A 7,675-nucleotide genomic window follows, 5' to 3' on the forward strand; every position below is an offset into this window, starting at 1 on the left:
ATCACAAAATCATCAAAAATAGTCATAAATATAAAAAATAGTCAAAAAATATTAAACCTCACCAAAAAAAATCAATAAATCAATAAACAAATCACAAAAAAATTAAATAAGCAATCATGAACATGCCACCAATATTGTCTTTAATTTGATATAAATTATTTTTGTATTTTTCAACCCAATGATCTGTTGATTTCATGTCAAGTTGGTGTTTGTCTATAATTGTTTCTCCTTTGAGACAAGTCTGTGTACCTGAACCAGTTTTATATGAAATCAATGGTGAGGTCTCCTACATTGAAAAATATTTAAATATTTTATGAGATAATCCTTTCCTTATTACTTCCAATAAAGACAATAAACAAGTGCATCAATTTTATTAAGAAGCAACACTATTATGTCTTGAAACATATCTTAGGGCTTTGGAAAATTGGGCACAATGCATATCGTTGAAGAATCCTTGCCTCTGTCTTTCTCACAACTATATTAAATGGATTTTTCAACCTTATTTATGTTGCAGAGACCATGATTGATTGAACACCCTTCAATAAATATATAAATGTTATCCTAAAATGTCCTTATGATCTCATGATTGATTTTTACAATTCAAGGATACGTTAGTCATCCAGAGACGTTTTGGATTGTCACAGATATCCGTTGCACTCTTTCATCGCCACTCAATAGTGGCATAGAATAAGTAAGTGTATGTTTGAGAGACCGCAACAGCCTTCCCCATCTTTTTAGGCCTTCAAACTCCTTTTTCAAGGCCTTGTTTTGCTTTTGCAGGGCCAAGTGCCTTTTTCAAGGCCCTGTTTCACCTTTTCAGGCCCAAATGCCTTTTTCAAGGCCATGTTTCTCCTTTTAGGCCCAAACACCTTTTTCAAAGCCATTTTATACCTTTTTTAGATCATCAAAGCCTTATATAGGTCCAAACACCTTTTTACAAGCACTGTGAGTATTTGTCTCAGTACACACCTAGCGAAAAATCCTGACTTTGGCCCTAAGCTTATTTGTAAAGGCTATCAATATACAGATAATTCTATAATTTTGCACTCTTTCACAATTTGTGGTTTAGCACTTCCTACTTTTCCCACCTTGTGCACTGCTGCTCTCAAAATGTTACACAAGTTTGTACTCATCTTTCACTGAGAGCCCACATTGGCATTCAATCAATCACACATAAGTGAAGCTTAATCTTTCTCTCAATATCAACATAATATCAAAAAATAGAAGTGACAATAAATATAAGATGCTTTCAAACACATTGTTCATAAACACGAAATGAGTGCCAGTCACCCATTTTGCTTGCCATATGAACAACACACTTTTTAATTCTATTATGGCAATAAAAGAAATATTACATTCAAAGAAACATCTAGTGGATCACTTATTTCAGCCTCCCTTATGGATGTGATAGGTTAGGATTTTCGACTGGGGGCATTTCCCCAGCCCCATCCCAAAAGATGAGGCCCCTGGCGTAGATCCCCCTTGCAACCAAACATCATCCATCAATATCAGGAAACTCCCACTATGTAGTTGCGTATTCAATAGCTGCATAAATTTTCTATCCATGAACTAGGACTCTCATCACTGCTCCAAGGGGATCGACTGATAATATAGCCCCATATAATAGGCAACTTCCTAGCATACTTTCATAATCCTTTGCATATCCACATACACATTATCCACCAGCTTATTTATACCTAGTGCAGTGATTGCTCGTTGAGCCACATCTTGCTAATGTTAGATTTTTTTAGTCACCATTCTCCAGTACTCCACATCCACTTTCATCTCATGCAGTTGCTTCTACAACTGCCTCACCTTTGAATCACTAATCACTAACCACTCTTGTAGCTATAATGACATGATGTTCATTTTTGACACAACATCCCTAAAAGACTCTGTATGCACCTACAGTAATACCAGTTCATTTTACGTGCTTTCCAAACCTACTTATGCCATCCTCATCTACTCTTGTAACCTATGTGCTTGTTCTTGATCAACCTAGATTCCCACATCATTCCCATCCACTCGTGAGTGTTCCACTAGTAGCTTAGCTTCCAATGATCACACTCGTGCTCATTCTATATTTACCACCACTTGGAGCCATCTTGCTTCTATCTGTGCTCCATCCTCATAAGCCTTATTTGTCAAACCTAATAAACATGTGACTTCTTTTTTTTCATTTTATACTGGGGCTCTCTCCATGGCCAACATTTTTCATAAGTTCTCCACGTCGCTTATTGCTTGTGCTCTGCCCTATACCTCTGGTTGTGGCTCCACTACTCTTAATACACCCATCTCCTTAACATTTGTCCTAGGATTCTAAGGCTAATAAACTAACTTTTTGCACTCGTCACCTCACCCACACTAACGTCCTCTTCCATTCTTTGAGCTCTTCCTATAGTCTTCCTTGGAGAGTCCATCTTTCCTACCTCTATTGTTGCTTCTAACACACTTTTTGTCACCCTAGAAGGACTACTCTTTGCCTGCATCATTATATCATCACCCAGTTCCAACTGCAAATCCTATTGTTTTGTACTCCCTAACAACATCATCAATTCTAAAAAAGAAGTGTCTTCCACCTTGACTCTCGAACCCTCAGGTTGTGCTTGTGTTAGCCTTGTATGAGTCGACTCACCCCACTCATAAACTAGCACTTAGAGCTCAAGTTGGTACACTAGTTCACTTGATGTAGGTCGGATATGATTTTCCATCCATCCTTGCCTCACCCTCATCCATCCTCCCTAGCTAACATCACCCATATTTTCCTCCTATCATGACTAATCTGGTGAGCTTGACATGCTTTCAACCATACACTTACTTGGCCTCTTGAACAACTAAATAGTTACGCTATCTATCCCTACACTATGCTTCCCTTTGTATGCACATTACTCATCTATTTATGGTCATCATTCACCATGCACTACACTTCACATAGCCTTCCCACACATTTATGCTATGTAACCCACCACACCAGTACCAAGTACACTTGTCGCTCTACTTTGATATTACAGTACCCCAATCCCCACTAACACATATCTTCCAACACAATTGCCATGTCTTCTATTACACACTTGTTGCTGGCACATCCCATGACTTATTATCAAAATCCTACAACAACTTTATCCATAAAGAACTGAACAAACTTGACACTATTGCACACAACTATTGGCACTACTAGTCTACAAATAATGGCTTTTCTACTATTATGAGCTTCTAGTACCTCGATGATGTATTTGACTAGAGGTATTGGGATGATGCCATGATCTTCTATTTTCTTTTGGTTTTCACTATTTTGATCTAGTGATCCTTTGATTTTACATGTTATTGGTGTCCACTTGTAAGTGCCTCCTCTCATTTGCAAGGCCATGTGTACCTCAACTAGTTTTGCATGGCATATCAGGTGAGCTTCTTTATCTGACATGTGTCTATTTGCATATTTATTTTCATTTACTATGGAAACAACTTCTATTCTTAATGGTTATCATGTTCCACATGTGCATTAGTTTTTTGTCACAATTCTCAATGTGATACAATATTCATATTACCATAGCTGAGCTAGTGGTGGTTTTACTATGTCACTTTTTATTTGGGAGCTTAATGATGACATTTAATTTGCATCTCTTTACAAAATGTGGTAGTTAGTTGCATCCATCTAGTTTGCATTTCATCTTGGGCACCTTAAAAATAAATGGTTGGCATATAAATCGAGAATACACTAGCATTCCTACACAACATCATCCAACAAGTTGGTAACAAAACCAAGATATGACTATCAAATGATAGACAACTACATCAACATCCCCATAAGATTTTAAACACTCAAGTTTTGTGGACTTTCTTTCATCACAACACCACCACTGTTGATCACACTTCATTATCCCATAATATCCATTCCACCTATTTCATTATGTGACCTTCGAATCTCAAAAGTTTTAGTCAATATTTCCCTCATTATCTCACACCTTTCATATCATCTATTGCACTTTGTGACCTTCGAATCTCAAAAGTCTCGATCACTATTTCCTCATATCACACTTCTTTCTCTACCATTATCAATCATATTCCATGCATTCCCTATTTCACACTGCTCATTGAGGTCTCAAAATTCCTTTGTGACCTTCAAATCTCAAATGTCGAGTTATATCTCTTCATATCATTTCACCTCATAGTATTATTTTTCTATGATATTTCTCATTGCATCCTCATTTCATCTGTTAAATTTCATCATTTGCATTTCATATTCATTTTTATTTCTTTTTATACCATATTCATTTTTATTTTATTTTATACCATTTCATTTTATTTATTTTCACACCATTTCATTTTCATTTTCATTTTTCACTCTCACTCTTTTCTTCATTTATTTACTCCTAATTTCATTATTATCATCTCATTTTCTCCCATTAACCCATCTTATTGCATTACATTTTCATTGTCATTCATTTTCATTTTCACTCTCATATTCATTATAATTTTTCTAATTCACTCTTCCTCCCTTATTCATTTTTTATCATCATCTTTTATCACATATTATTTTTATTACATCCACCCATTTTCCTTCATTTTGGTCATTATTTTTTGTTTATCTTATTTCCATGTCATCTTTTTATTAAAAAAATTTCATTACCATTTGTTTCATTATCCTAGTTTTCATGTTCTTTTATTACATCACATTTTATTCATACATTTCATTTCTCCATTCGTTATCCACATATCATGTCATTACAGTAAGCATGTATCCACTACATTAATCATCCACATTACATCAACATCTACAACTATCATATAAATAAAAAGCACAAAATTACATACATCCATCCATGACATCATATTTATAAAGCCCATGATACAAAACATGCAAAAGTCTAAATGTCAATAAGCTCAAATAAATCATACATCAAAAAGATTGAATCATGAACATCATAAGGTCATCATCATAAATGATACACATGATCAACCAATAAAATGCAATACAACATGATATATAGATCACCCCTATGTCTCACCACCTAAATCATCTATATGTGTCTAATCTCGAGGTGCCTGATCATTGGGGGCAGTCATCCCATCATGTAGAGCCTTCTTTGTTGAATCTATAGCATGTGTCCCATTAATGGTTGAGACCACCTAACTAGTCATTGCCCCATCTATCCTCAGTGGTGGTGGTGGAGGTGGAGGCCTTGATGTCATCGAGGCTATAAATGCATGTACAGTATAGACCAACTGGGTGATCTATGTCCCAAGCAACCTAGATGTGTCTCCATGACACTCATACATGTTTCAAAAACTACTGGTGGTGGCATTGGTACTACAAAAAATTATGGTTTCCCCTATGGTTGTGAGCTCTGTGCCCTTATGATAGGGACCTGTATTCGTGGCCTTTGTCACCTGATAAACTACACATCATCTGATAATCTAGCCCTAGGCTGCTTTGTCCTACCATGACCAATATCATCTACTTGTTGGCTCAGTCGTGCACCACTACCTATGTCACCTCTCATCACCACCCTACCTCACCCTTAGACCTCTTTGGGTCTATCTGCTACGACATCCCCTAGCCTCTACACTAGGCCCCATACAACAATCCTCTGCTATGGAAACATTTTTGCCCAACCTCGACCCCCATATCTCCCTTGCACTTTGGCTTCAACTCTGGCTTGGCCTCTAGCCCTCCCTCTCCCTCATCCACCCTCATCATCACCATCCTCCCCTCCACTTGACTACTCCTGAATCCTAGGTATCTACTCTGCCAGATCTATGTATCTAGGAAATGGATGCTCTCAAAACCATCATGCATAATCTTCCTCCATCCTTGCATATGCCTCTCCATCTCTCAAAGCCCATATCTAACATGTCACTATCATCTACATGAATGCCTCATGACATGCCTCATACTCCAATTTAAGCTCCCATATTGACCTCTTTACCTGCACCCAAGGATAGTGTGCTAATCCTTGCGGCATGCTCTGTCATCGACCAAACTATCTAACCACCCTCCTGAAACAAAATCTCTCTATCACTGTGGGCATCTGACCTTGTAGATATCATAGAGAAAAGAATCACACCATCTCATCATCATCCTCAACCCATGGCTCTATAAACCTATATGCCTTCTATATGACCTCATCAAGGTCATCCAACATACGTCACCAATACTTTGTCTTTCCTAGATGGGGTTGAATGATCACACCTGAGTATACAGATATATACAACATATCTTGTGGTTGTTGACACACACATATTGACTAGGTAATGGGAAGATGCTCCCATGCCCATATATGTCAAAAAACCACACTTGCTAATAATGATGCGGCCCTAGCATACATTACCTAATAAAAATCATGATATAAGTGGGCTAGTATGCAGCTACCCCATGAAAACCTTCATGATTAGTCAATCATATCATGTATAATGTAGCCCCATCCAACTAGACATTTGCACCTATGCCTATTTGGCAATAAAAATCCTCCTATTAGTCTAGCTAATACCATAGGCAATGACTCATATAGTAGCATCTAGAACCAAGACACATTGTCATCTCCAATGTCATCATCCCTGAATACATCTCTAAATGTTGTCCCATCGATAGTCTGATCATAATAGACAAGATCCCCCATAGTAGGGATCCAAAGAATCCTATATGCATTATCAAGAGTAATTCTCATCTCTCCCAGGGGCATGTGAAAAGTGTTGTGGTCTGAGTGCCACCACTTAGCCATAGTTGTCAATAATCCTCTATGCACTCAGAACTGAGGCATCTATAGAAGATATGTGAACCCACATATTTTAATCACTAGTCAATCAACCATTGATAATTTGTCAATAGACTCCAAAGGCCATGAGTACAATCCCTGAACCATGAGCTTTTTGGCACATACCTATTTCATCAAACAACTAAACAATGACATCAGTTTTTCATCACAAGTGATTATCCTACATCAATCAAAGACAAATATCTAGCTATCATGCTAATGGTTCTATCTTGAACCTATCATCTATCCTACTCTATATCTTGAGATTGACACATTAGCTTTCCTTACTCTGTATCCTAAGGGGGGCACTTTTTCTATCTATCCAACATCACCTAGTTGATTCTACACATCATTTTGTGACCACACATTTAGTATCATTTTCTTCATTATGTGAACACATATCTAGGTCATTTTTAGACTCATCAATTACACATTTGGATTCTATCCTATGCTTTGAGAAATGCTATGCACATTTGAACCTAACTATCTAGTCATTCCACTATCAAACAAGCCCTAATCTAGCCCTATGCATTATTCAATGCACCAAAAGCATTGGAAGATTCCTTAGCACTATTTAATCAATCATATATGTTATTCAATTAGGAGTTATCACTACAAAATTTACATGCACTATTACATTTATCACAAGTGTTGTCCTATGACACAGATGCACTACAATAGTCATATGCACTCTTAAACTAAGCACATGCACTCGTAAACCACTTGGATGCACTATGTACTGTAAAAGTGTTACTTCATTCATTGTATGCACTATCCAATTAATCAAATGTACTACACTTGAAAAAAGTGCTAAAAAAACTTGCATATGTCCCACAACAAATGTATCCAACTAAGACACTCTTCATCATTTTGAATCAACAAACCCTAGCTATCAAATGCATTATTCTACTAGGTATATGCAG

The sequence above is a fragment of the Cupressus sempervirens genome, chromosome 5 (genome assembly GCF_028749045.1).
Source record: "Cupressus sempervirens isolate cs-2001-9-10 chromosome 5, ASM2874904v1, whole genome shotgun sequence".
NCBI lineage: Eukaryota > Viridiplantae > Streptophyta > Pinopsida > Cupressales > Cupressaceae > Cupressus > Cupressus sempervirens.